The sequence below is a fragment of the Calidris pugnax genome, unplaced genomic scaffold (genome assembly GCF_001431845.1).
Source record: "Calidris pugnax isolate Ruff unplaced genomic scaffold, ASM143184v1 scaffold95, whole genome shotgun sequence".
Taxonomy (NCBI): domain Eukaryota; kingdom Metazoa; phylum Chordata; class Aves; order Charadriiformes; family Scolopacidae; genus Calidris; species Calidris pugnax.
In genome coordinates, this window is record NW_015090885.1 from 13,902,621 (window position 1) to 13,916,133 (window position 13,513).

At 46.2% G+C, this 13,513-nt stretch overlaps 1 protein-coding gene across 3 annotated transcripts in view; it reads right to left on the bottom strand.

Moving 5' to 3' along the window:
* The window catches only part of TMEM45A (transmembrane protein 45A), a 56,879-nt gene that overhangs the window by 19,446 nt on the left and 23,920 nt on the right, over positions 1 to 13,513 (bottom strand). Inside the window, exon 1 of one of the 3 annotated variants that reach the window (XM_014947126.1) lies at positions 6,539 to 6,558. The exons of 1 other annotated variant lie outside the window; for it this stretch is intronic. The gene's annotated coding sequence lies outside the window, so the exon portion shown is untranslated. Of the gene's footprint in view, positions 1 to 218; positions 345 to 6,538; positions 6,559 to 13,513 lie in introns of those variants that run through there. One more of the 3 variants, XM_014947122.1, reaches the window with a different exon arrangement.

Here is a 13,513-nt window from a genome sequence, read left to right on the forward strand (position 1 = left end):
CCCCCCCGCCCCCCCCCCCCCCCCGCCCCATGGACCGAGTTAAAGCAAAACATGGAGTAGTTGTTGCCCTTCCACCCGGGAATATTAACACCCCCTCCCCCCGGAATAATAATCACCCCTCCTCCTCCTCCTCTCACCCCCACCCTGCGTTCACCCCGCTCTGCCCGGGGGAGACCTCCAGCCTTTCCCGGGGCTACAGGCAGCCGGGCTGCCCTTACCTCCGCCGCCCCGCTCCCTCGCAGCCTCTTCCTCCTCCTCCTCCTCCTCCCCGAAGCCCCCCCCCTGCTCCGAGGGGTTTCGCTGCGGACCCTCCAGCTGCGGCCGCCGGGGGATGCGGCGGGGCCGCCCACAGATGTTTGCGTTGGTGGGTATTAAAAGCTGCCTTTTTGGCATGAAAATTATCTAACCCTGGCAGAAGAATGAAGGCTAGGTAAGAAACAGGCTTACGTGATTGATTTAAACATCTACTTTTTCAGGAGGGATATTTCATAGCACTTACTTGTTTGATTCCTGACCTCTTGAGGCTGCCTAAGTGGGGACTAAGGCAAGACTTGCAAGTGGTATGGAGAAACTAGTGATACCACCTGGTTACTCAGACAGCTTCTCAGCTGCTTCTTGAAGAACTAGATTAGTTTCCCTTTTTTCCACCTCCTCCCTTTAAAAAAAAAAAAAAAAAAGAGAGAGGGGTTTATGCAGCGTAACCTGTATGGGATGGGGACATAAGCGGTAGCTGAGCCAGCTAGCCCTGCAGCAGGCAGCGTCCCGTCCCTGCACGTCCTCCTGCCACAGCAGTGAGCCTCGCAATTTCCTGTGTTTATCAATCCCTGGGGGATGTTAAAGAGGACAGTCAACCAGAAACGTGGGGTTTTTTTCCAGAAATGACATGAGTTATGAGGCCACAAACTCACTCTGCTGCAACGCAACATAGCATTCGTTTCTGCTACAGAGCCATAGGATAACAGAAGTTAAAACCAAAGATTGAACATTAGCAAAGTCACTGCAACAGTAAAAACAAAGTGTTATTTTTCTTTCATATGCTAGATTAGGAAACAATGATGTGGAGTTTATAATATTTCATACAATATGTTTTTTTATCTCTAACAGCTGCAGGGATCGATCATGATGTCAATGAGAATAATGCACCCAGATAAGAGGAGGAAATAACACATTTGTAGACACTTTCTAATCAGGGCACCAGTTGTGATCATACAACTTCTACTGAAAACCAGAATCCAAAAGTTCAATGCACCTAAGACAAAGAAAATCACATATGTTTACTTCAGTGCCAAAGTTTCCTACTTGCTCTTGAAGATGTATTCACGATGCAAGTGCCTTTTATCCTGCAGCCATTAACATCACAGAGAGCCACCCTGATCTGAAAAACAATATCTGCTGTAATTACTTTATTCACTAAATGCAATGTTGATTTCATGTCATGACTAAAAGCATTTCAGCAACTACAGCCCCGCCTTTGCAGATGAGATGACTGCTGTGATGTTAAGGAAACACTCAGCAGGCACCTATAGCTCCTTCAGAATTAAACTGGAACTAAGTACTATGTGTCCTAATGAAAGCAGGACTCAAGATTTCTTGAAATACAAAAAAAATACAGTATAGCCTTGGGTCCAAAAAAAAGAGGTGTCATGAACAGGCACCTCTATAGCCTGCAAGAGACTAAATCACACCTTGGTAAAATCTGCAGGCCTACGAGACAGGGATGAAAAATGAAAATGCCAAAGAGTTCATGACCAGAAACCTGTGTATTTGCTTAAGAAATAAGGGACTCTGAGACACCATCTCTCATAGTGCTGAATGGGGCCCACAACCTCAACTACTCTATTTTTTCAGAGCCTTCTATCTTGTCCTACTTAGCCCTTTGAGTGCTCCTCACTGTGTTTTTTCATCTCTCACGACCTTCAGTTTTCTGGCTTTCTTTCCCCTTTCTCTGTGCATCTGCTAACTCTGTTTCTGCTCCCGTATTGGAGCAGGCCATCTCCAGGGGTTATCCAGGGACAACAAATACTCCATAATAATCTTACCATTGGCTCTTGCTATCAGAGCAGCTGCTAGTCTGTGGATATGAAATTTTTAGTTCCCCAGGACTGCCAATTTGGACCATTTTATTCGGATCACCACAAATTCAAAAAACACACATGCAAAAAAATAAATAAATTTTGTAATTGCATGGGATACATAAGAGTAATTTTTTCCTATGAAAGATTCATAGCTTCTCCATTGGCCATAAAATCTGGTATTTCCCAGCACTGCCTGAAATAGAGAGTAAAATAGCATGGGTATGTGAGTAAACTATTGCAGGTATGAGAAGGCTACCTCCTGTGGGAGAATGTCTGGCTTCAGCCACCACAGCCGCTTCCCTGCCCGCAGGATCCTGGCAGTAGTCGCTGCCTCCTGCGGGGTGACCTTCCAGCTGTCCCCTCTGCAGAGCAGCAGGTCCCTTCCCCGCAGAGGGTCACAGCAGACTGCTGCCCTCAAGGCCAGGTGCTGCCAACGCAGGGCTCCTCCCAACCCAGCAGATTCCAGCAAATTTTTGACTGTGCGTGGCAGCAGCTGAGTGCTGCCAGACAGACAGCGTGGTGGAAGGACCTGCTGCAACATCCCACTGCTGTGCTGCAGGAGCTCCTCCCTGACATCCGAGACTGGTTCCCCTTTCCAGTCCACCTGGTGCTGGGCTCAGCTAGAGCACTTATTACTTCCTGATTTTAACCTGAATTGTGCCAGCCAGTGAAATTCCTATATGCTCCCTCTTTTTGAAGTCAGTTCCTCCTATTGCCTTTAAAACAGCCCAAGCCACTTCAATGAACGACCTCTGCAGGACCCTAGGTATCCCTGAAGGCTCATGGTTAAGCAGAGGTCACACTGCCAGTAAGAAGATTGCTCCTGGAGTACCCTACCAAAACCAGTTTTGTAGGGTATAATCCCTGGCACCTCCTTGTAGTTCCAGATGTGCTCCCCTACATGTTCTCCGCTTCCTGATAAGACACGCGATGAAAATGGCAAGAGAGCAAAAGTTTGCTATATCAACCAACGATTTATTACTCAAAGCCCAGCTCTGGAGAGGAAATGAACTAAAATATGGTCTGGTTTCTGTTAGTATCACTTTTATGGACCTCCCCTTACAGTGTCTTCACAATACAGTCAGGGCTTCCGTGAAAGGATCTAGTAAGACTGCAAAGCTGATAGGACTAGTGGACTATGACAAATATTTGTAATAAATACAAATAAAATCCTGCATTTGGCACTTACAGAGCACTTTACAGACTGTTAGAATTTGCTGCACTTGTTATCTATGTTTCCAAATACTTCTTGAAGACAAGAAGACACAACCAAAAAAATAGAGGTGTTTACTGAGAGAACTCACTGTTTGAGTAGTCTAAAATGCTATTTTCTGCCTGCAATGAAGCCAGGTCTGAAAGAGACAAGTGAGGAATGAAAGACAGGGCTTGCTGACCTCAATATGATTTGTAATTCTTTGATTGCAAGGGTTGCTACCTTACTGTGGCTACCAGTGACTGTGCAAAAAAGGAATTTAGATTTCTCTTCATTGTGTGAAGTACCAGATAGTGGGGTGACTGAGGCCTTCAAATGAGAAACTGGAATATTACAAAGATCCTGTTCTAAAGAACCACCAAACACTAACAAAATATGGTAAGCAGAAGTGTCGTTCTGTGCTGCGCATACTAGTCAGCTTTCATCTTAAGGATTGTCTCAAGTTAATAAAAATAGGAAGGGACCATTATCTACATATTAATGCAAGAGCATTAATGAGTCCCTGGTGGTGTTCATAAGAAGGACTCCGTTTTCTTACCAAAAATTTACAAACCAGCTCGGTTAGCCAATGTGATGCTCATAACAGCTCACACTTGGGCAACAAGCAGGTGACACCTGTAAGAGCTGAACTTACCCTGTTCCCTGCTAGGGAGAAGACTGGAAACCAGGGCCATGTGTTCACAGTATTGGGTTCTAGTGGGACACTGTGCTGCGTTTTGTTGTCACCTCCTGCTGAGATCCAGCCTCTTGCTCCTGAATCTCTGCTTTCTTAAGTTATTTGATTGATTCTTAACCTTCAGCCATCCTGTCTGTCTGTGGAATACAGTTAGGTAGTGTGAGCCCTCAGGGCTCTTAGATGGCAAACACAGTGATTTAAAAGAAATGGTCAAATCTCATGGATTTGGATGCTCTAACCAATGATATTTGAGTGTTTAGGGCTTGCAACATTGTGTTGTGATAAGAAAATTCTAAAAAGCTTTCATGTCAGGTATTTCCATAAAGCCATGCAACAAGGCAGATGGGATTTGCACCTAGAGTTATGCCTCAACTGAAGATTTCTCTGCAAGTCTTGGCTGTCGAGATCAAAGTGCTTGGTGTACTGCTTGTCACAAGCGTCACCAAGTGCACTGCCTCTACCAACTATTGCTTAGGAGAAACACACTCTCAGTGGCAGAAAGATGTGTGGGTCAGGAAAGAAACACTACTGAATAAATAGGAGCGTTGGCAAGGCAGTCCGTAATATTGATAACAGCTGGGAGAAATGGCTGTCTGAGCCCAGCTAGAAAAATCAAAATGCATCAGAGAAACAGGTGCAGCTCCTCTTTATGAGACCACCTTGTACTCACTAAAGGGGAATCAGCTGGTGCTAATGCAACATTAGCAGAAACTAATAATAATTAGCAGTCCTCCATAATGCAAGGCTACAGTAGCAGCGGCTTCGGTTCTTACTGCCCCTCAGGTGACAGAATTAATGGAGGAAGCAAGAGTAATGCTGTGGAGTAGGAACTTTGTAATTCAATCAGACCAGCAAAGGCAGCAAGGGGCTGTATCCTCCTCCAAAACCACTGGTGCTACAGATGCTACACTTTGTATCTTAGAAATGTCTCAAATGCAAAGTCATGTGGGGCAAGAGTTTTAGGAATTTTACTCAGATATCATTAAAATGTTATAGCAGACCCTGATTTAGGCATAAATTGATTAAAAGGGACTTTAGTCTCCTTTTTATCTGCTGGAGCAAAAAGCAGTGCCAGAACTCAAGGTCTGGCTCACAGTGCACAATAAGACAGGAGTAGAGTAGAGTAGAGTGGGGCTCTACTGAAAACTAAAATATTTTGAAAACAACATTTAATTATTTATATTCCTTGGGTTTAGGAACTTGCCTTGCTCGTAGCTAGGAAGAGACAATCAAAATGACTGCTGCTGCCAACTGCAAGTGAGCGTGAGCCTGTTGGGTTATATCTAAGAAACAGAGTAGGAGCCAGTTGACTGAGGTTTGACACTGAGAAGTCTTGATTCATGTACATCTTCAGACTGGAAACAAGGGGCCTGTTTTTGTGCTGCTGCACTGGCGGTTTGCAGTACTGAGTAAAATTATATTTCCAGGCAGATTTGGTGTGCAAGAGTAAACAAAGAGTGGTTTGCCTAAACACAGGTATAACTATTCAAGCCACTCCTCAAGGTTCATTTTCCTTTTCTGCCCCAGTAGTTATTTATACCCACAGCCTCCACATCTGAGAGAAATCTGGTTGGTTTACCCAAACCTATTTGGAAAGAGAAAAATACATGAAAAGCCCACATAAGCAACCCTGAAAAGCAGCAAAAGACATCTGAGCAAATCTCAGAAAGGTAACTTCAACAATGAATAGCATCTAAAATGGATATTTTATACATTCCTTTTACTTGTGGTGATTTACAGTACAACATACACCAGAATTTAAAGAGGTGTACAATAGCATAAGGTGATGCAAAGTTAGATATACTAGAGAGACCACAGGTTCTAGGTATGTAAATGCATATTAATCATCATATATTCAGTTTAAAAATGAAGAAGCACAAATACTTAGTTCTGAAGTACTTCTATGTTTCAGTTCCTAAGCTCTGAAAGTTCAGAAAGCCACTTATCAGAAAGGTAATTAATTGTTTGATACCATATCAATTATTAAGCATTATTGGGAGAAAGAATATGATTTATAGCTGAAAAATTGAAACAAAACGAAACACATTCAGGGACCATGTTTTTCCAAGGGTTATTCTATTTTGCAGTAGAATAGAGAGCCTGGGATAATCTAATTTTAGGGTTTCTCTCATACAGTAAGTAGACGTGGCTACATTTAAATTCTCTTGATTTTGCCTGGAAATCCAAGTTTGAACTTACACCTCTATTTGAGACATCCGAAGAAGAGAGAGGAGAAAAATCAGGTAAGAAACTTAAAACTAGAGTGAACGTTTTATTCCCATCCTTAACACGTAATCCCCCTTTCTTTAACGATCCGGAACCGCTGCTGCAAAAACTCTTGCACCTGGGGTAGAACGATCCGGGTGTCTGCAAGGGCTACAGTCGCAGTTTCACACCAGCAAGTTTTCCAAAAGCGATTTCTGATTTAAAAGTCCCGTCCGCGCTTTTTTACCTCAGGAGTCACCCCTCCCCGCATCCTCCTCCTCCTCTCACCCCCACCCTGCGTTCACCCCGCTCTGCCCGGGGGAGACCTCCAGCCTTTCCCGGGGCTACAGGCAGCCGGGCTGCCCTTACCTCCGCCGCCCCGCTCCCTCGCAGCCTCTTCCTCCTCCTCCTCCTCCTCCTCCTCCCCGAAGCCCCCCCCCTGCTCCGAGGGGTTTCGCTGCGGACCCTCCAGCTGCGGCCGCCGGGGGATGCGGCGCGGCCGCCCACAGATGTTTGCGGCGCGGCCGCCCAGATGTTCCCCTGGCGGCCCCGCGGGGGGCGGGCGGTTTCCTGGCCGGGGAGGACCCAGGGCAGAGACAAATAAAAGGGAGGGGGTCGGGGGAAAGCGAGGTTTCCGCGGGATCCGGCGCTGCCCGGTGCCCGTCCCCCCCTTTCCTGCCCCGCTTTCCAGGAAAAGCAGCCGGGAGCGGGCAGGGGGGGCGGCGGGGCTCACGGCCGGAGGTAGCGGCTCCCACTTCGCTAGGAAAAGTGGAAAAAGTAGAGCGAGTTGCTGACAGACAAACCCTCTTTTGATGGCTGCGTCTAACAGAGGCGCTTTTTTTTTATTTTTCTTTTTTTTTTTTTGCCTCCCGTGGTTTCCTCCGCGAAAATGAGCACCCGTGGCTGGAGTTCCTGTAATTTCGCAGAATGGAATGTATGGCAGAGCCCTGAAGCCAAAAGAAGAATGTCTAAAAATAAAAATTGAAAGGATTAAAGCCACGGTTTTATGTACACATGTCATGCTGCGGTAAACGGTGTTAGTGACACCCCTGAATCATTCACAGTATAATGAAAGGCATCTTATATTGTACCACCTCCGTTATATTAGCCAGCAGAGAACACCAACGAAATCCTCAGATCTTACATATGGAAAAATCCTCCTTTGAGGTGTTTGCCAGGAAGTTGTGATAATCAGGTTTTGAAGCTCTGTTTAAACTACACCAGAAGCCTCCCTCACCCATTCTCCCCCTGTCAGCATCAAGCTCTTGTGCTGCCGACCTCCCCTGTGGCTGTTGGAATGGCCAAGCCGAGGTGCATCTCTCCCCGCCTGCTAGTCAGAACTTGGACTAAATTCTGAGACACACACCCCCCAGTCCCCTAATTTTAGATTTCTGATTTTCAGGATCCAAACGCATTTTGCTTGGGGAAATTTGGGGATTAAATTAACTCCATGTAAAGATTAAAAATTAGATCAACAGTACATTTCTGTTTGATGCTTTTTCAACTTTGGTTATCTCCTCAGACAGCTCCATCCCTGCCTGTCTCTGTAGTATGAAGTGGCACTTTCACTGTTAGATAAACCGTACTCCAGCAAATACCCTTCTACCCTGGGTTGAGCAACACAGCACTAAGCTTTCTTCTAATGCTGGGGACAACTGCACTTTTAGAAGACTCCAGTGTCTGAATTCATGAAAATATTTACTTCATAGCCAGCAAGGCTGTGTGGGATTCAAGGTCATTTTGAGTGTTGCCAGGTGCAGGGACGAGGAGGAGCAAGGCCTGGGCATTTGACCCAGGCTGGCCAATGGGATTATTTCATACCCTGAACATCACATTCAATAAAAATTAGAAAAGTTTGCTGCGTAGCTGTCTCTCCCTTGATGGCGGCGGGTCCAGACAACTCCTTGCCCCGGTGCTGGACCCCTGAGGCCTTCCCTTCCTCCTGAAGCCATTGCGCTGGCAGTGTCTGACATTTGCTGTCCCTGCTGGGAGTGCACAGCTGATAGAATTGGCTGAGTATAATTCTTGTGTATCTTATATCACTATCGGGATTAGTACTGGTTCTTTAGTATTATTGTTAATTATTTAGTCTTATTCTATTAAATCTGTTTATATTTCAACTCTCATGTTTCTTTGTGTTCCCCAATTCCCCTTTCCAGGTGGGGAGGGGTCATCAGGTGATAGAATAGTTGTCTAAACGATAATAAATTGTTATGGGTTTTCTCAAACGGTAAAAAATTTGGCTCCCAACGTGCCATGTTAACAAATTCTGTGCCCAACATGGTATCTTAACAAATTTTGTGCCCATTATGATATCTTAACAAATTTGGCACCCAATGTGATATTTTAATGAGTTTGGTACACAAAGTGATATTGTAACAAAGCCTGGCACCCAGTGTGGTATTTTAATGAACTTGGCACTTCACATGATAGTTTGCACTTAATTCAAATAGTGCTGGGAGAACCATAGGCCTTAACTGAGAGTTCTGAAGGGTTGAAGATTTAAACAGATTTGATTGGATTTGTAAAACAGTCATTATGGATCTGTTGGAGTGGTTTCTAAGTATTGTAGACGAAGTTCTCTGGTATCTCTGTGTAGCCCTATATGAGCAGCTATGGGAGTTGTGCAAGTGTTTGTTGCTGCTTTTCATTGGTTTAGGGCAGCTTATCATTTCTAAATGTGGAGTTAAAAACATTGTCTTGTTATTTTGTGCGGCAGTATTTTGCTATGTTGTCAGGGCTTTTGTAATCATTCCGTTTTTTGTCACTTAAGTAATTGCATCTTGTTAATCACTGCGGTCAGACTCACCTCGGGATGGTGGGAGCTCCTTTTTGGGTATAATTACACTTTGGGTTATATTACGGGCCATTTAGTGAGGGGGGATATATTTCTTCAGGATTTGTATGTTGCAGTAGCGTCAATAGTAACAGTTTTGAGAGTTTGAAATACCCTTGGAATGTTTTGATCATCTTGCTTATGTTGTTAATTTTTGCGGGCTCGCACTTTTTTATGGGCTGGGTCTACAGTGGAGGGAAGCATCCAGTAGAGACCCCACCAGCCCCCGACAGACATTGCTCCTGTAGAGACCCTGCCACCCCCTCCGCCAGCAGTCCTTGCTCCTGTGCACACCCAGCAGGCCCCTGCAGCAGACATTGCACCCGTGCAGACCCTGCCAGTCCTCGAGACCTCACCAGACCCCCTGCCTGTGCAGACCCTGCCAGTCCCCGCGACAACCACTCTATCTGTGCAGACCCTGCTGACCCCCACGACTGAAATCGTGCCCCTGCAGACCCCACCGGCCCCCGCAATAGACATCATGCCCATGCAGAACTCGCCAGCCCTCCCAACAGACCCTGATCTTATCCAGACCCTGATGGCTCTCATGACAAGACCTGCAGCTGCAACAAGTACTTAATCTACTTCGGCCTTGGTGATGGATGATGCAGCTGACCTACAGACTCAATCAGTGCCAGTATCAGGCAACCCTGTACATCAGAGGAAACGTGCAGTAGCATCAGATAGCAACAGTGAACCAGGGACATCAGGCAATACAGTAACAGAGGAAACTACTCACTAACCCTAAATAAGCTGCGAGAGACACACATAAGGCTTACAGTCATCAGGGAGGCGAGCAAGTGATTAATTGGCTGCTCCAATGCTGGGACACTGGAGCTGATAGTTTGGACTTAGATGGTAGAGAAGCCAAGCACTGTTGTCTAGAGAATCAGGTATTGACAGAGCTCTTGGAAGACTACCACAATCCCTCACCCCCTGGAGGTGACTCCTGTTGTGTGTGAGGAGCAAATACCCCTATAGGGACGATATCATGTACCAGCCATCCAAGTGGACAACTATTGAGGGAGGAATTAAGAATCTGAGGGAAATAGCTGTGCAGGAGATGATTTTCAGCGATTTGGGCAACCTGCAGACATCATTAGATCCAGATGCACTCAAAATTACTAGACCCATTTGGCTCAAGTGGGTACTGAGTGCACCAGCAGCTTATGCTAATGTATTGACATTATTTTGCTGGAGAGAAGATGTGGCACCGACACTGGATGATATGGATACTCGAATGCAGCATTATGCAGATAGTCTTTCTGTCCCACAGGCCAGTGTCTCAGTGCTGAAGAAATCATTTGGCAAAGCCAATGTCTCAGCTGGGGACAAACACCTCCCTACTAGGGCTGTTCGAGAGAACCAAAGCAAACCATGACATATCCTGTGGTCTACCCTGCGTAATCAGGGAGAAAACATGAGGAATTGGGATGGAAAACCTACTTCAGCTTTACAGACATATATACTTGAGTTACGGAGTAAAACACCCCCGAGGGAGGGATCTTCTAGGAGAAGTGCTGCTCCAGTTTCCAGAGGAAAGTCCCCCAGAAGGCAGAGATATGTTTCAGAGCCTGATTTATGACACGCAACTGTCATGGATGGAAGTGGCGGGCCCTCTAGTCAAAAATATGGGTGCCCTGCCTCAAGCCAGGAGGAGGAGAGGGATAATCAAGTTTATTGGACTGTGTGGATTCGATGGCCTGGCACATCAGAACCACAAAAGTATAGGGCCCTGTTGGACACTGGTGCACAGTGCACCCTAATGCCATCGAATCATAGAGGGCAAGAATCTGTCACTGTTGCTGGAGTGACAGGAGTATCTCAAGAGCTGAGTGTATTGGAGACTAAAGTGAGTCTAACTGCGAATAAACAGGAAAAGTTCCCCATTGTGACTGGCCTGTATGCACCATGCATTCTTGGCATAGATTACCTCAGAAAAGTGTATTTTAAAGACCCGAGGGGGTACCGGTGGGCATTTGGTGTAGCGGCGGTGGAGACGAAGAGTGGTTTCTAAGTATTGTAGACGAAGTTCTCTGGTATCTCTGTGTAGCCCTATATGAGCAGCTATGGGAGTTGTGCAAGTGTTTGTTGCTGCTTTTCATTGGTTTAGGGCAGCTTATCATTTCTAAATGTGGAGTTAAAAACATTGTCTTGTTATTTTGTGCGGCAGTATTTTGCTATGTTGTCAGGGCTTTTGTAATCATTCCGTTTTTTGTCACTTAAGTAATTGCATCTTGTTAATCACTGCGGTCAGACTCACCTCGGGATGGTGGGAGCTCCTTTTTGGGTATAATTACACTTTGGGTTATATTACGGGCCATTTAGTGAGGGGGGATATATTTCTTCAGGATTTGTATGTTGCAGTAGCGTCAATAGTAACAGTTTTGAGAGTTTGAAATACCCTTGGAATGTTTTGATCATCTTGCTTATGTTGTTAATTTTTGCGGGCTCGCACTTTTTTATGGGCTGGGTCTACAGTGGAGGGAAGCATCCAGTAGAGACCCCACCAGCCCCCGACAGACATTGCTCCTGTAGAGACCCTGCCACCCCCTCCGCCAGCAGTCCTTGCTCCTGTGCACACCCAGCAGGCCCCTGCAGCAGACATTGCACCCGTGCAGACCCTGCCAGTCCTCGAGACCTCACCAGACCCCCTGCCTGTGCAGACCCTGCCAGTCCCCGCGACAACCACTCTATCTGTGCAGACCCTGCTGACCCCCACGACTGAAATCGTGCCCCTGCAGACCCCACCGGCCCCCGCAATAGACATCATGCCCATGCAGAACTCGCCAGCCCTCCCAACAGACCCTGATCTTATCCAGACCCTGATGGCTCTCATGACAAGACCTGCAGCTGCAACAAGTACTTAATCTACTTCGGCCTTGGTGATGGATGATGCAGCTGACCTACAGACTCAATCAGTGCCAGTATCAGGCAACCCTGTACATCAGAGGAAACGTGCAGTAGCATCAGATAGCAACAGTGAACCAGGGACATCAGGCAATACAGTAACAGAGGAAACTACTCACTAACCCTAAATAAGCTGCGAGAGACACACATAAGGCTTACAGTCATCAGGGAGGCGAGCAAGTGATTAATTGGCTGCTCCAATGCTGGGACACTGGAGCTGATAGTTTGGACTTAGATGGTAGAGAAGCCAAGCACTGTTGTCTAGAGAATCAGGTATTGACAGAGCTCTTGGAAGACTACCACAATCCCTCACCCCCTGGAGGTGACTCCTGTTGTGTGTGAGGAGCAAATACCCCTATAGGGACGATATCATGTACCAGCCATCCAAGTGGACAACTATTGAGGGAGGAATTAAGAATCTGAGGGAAATAGCTGTGCAGGAGATGATTTTCAGCGATTTGGGCAACCTGCAGACATCATTAGATCCAGATGCACTCAAAATTACTAGACCCATTTGGCTCAAGTGGGTACTGAGTGCACCAGCAGCTTATGCTAATGTATTGACATTATTTTGCTGGAGAGAAGATGTGGCACCGACACTGGATGATATGGATACTCGAATGCAGCATTATGCAGATAGTCTTTCTGTCCCACAGGCCAGTGTCTCAGTGCTGAAGAAATCATTTGGCAAAGCCAATGTCTCAGCTGGGGACAAACACCTCCCTACTAGGGCTGTTCGAGAGAACCAAAGCAAACCATGACATATCCTGTGGTCTACCCTGCGTAATCAGGGAGAAAACATGAGGAATTGGGATGGAAAACCTACTTCAGCTTTACAGACATATATACTTGAGTTACGGAGTAAAACACCCCCGAGGGAGGGATCTTCTAGGAGAAGTGCTGCTCCAGTTTCCAGAGGAAAGTCCCCCAGAAGGCAGAGATATGTTTCAGAGCCTGATTTATGACACGCAACTGTCATGGATGGAAGTGGCGGGCCCTCTAGTCAAAAATATGGGTGCCCTGCCTCAAGCCAGGAGGAGGAGAGGGATAATCAAGTTTATTGGACTGTGTGGATTCGATGGCCTGGCACATCAGAACCACAAAAGTATAGGGCCCTGTTGGACACTGGTGCACAGTGCACCCTAATGCCATCGAATCATAGAGGGCAAGAATCTGTCACTGTTGCTGGAGTGACAGGAGTATCTCAAGAGCTGAGTGTATTGGAGACTAAAGTGAGTCTAACTGCGAATAAACAGGAAAAGTTCCCCATTGTGACTGGCCTGTATGCACCATGCATTCTTGGCATAGATTACCTCAGAAAAGTGTATTTTAAAGACCCGAGGGGGTACCGGTGGGCATTTGGTGTAGCGGCGGTGGAGACGAAGAAAGTTATACAACTGTCTACTTTTCCTGGCCTGTCAGAGGACCCTTCTATTGTAGGGCTGCTGAGGGTCCAGGAACAAAATGTGCCCATTGCTACTACAACTGTGCATCGGTGACAATATCACACTAATATATTTCTTCAGGATTTGTATGTTGCAGTAGCGTCAATAGTAACAGTTTTGAGAGTTTGAAATACCCTTGGAATGTTTTGATCA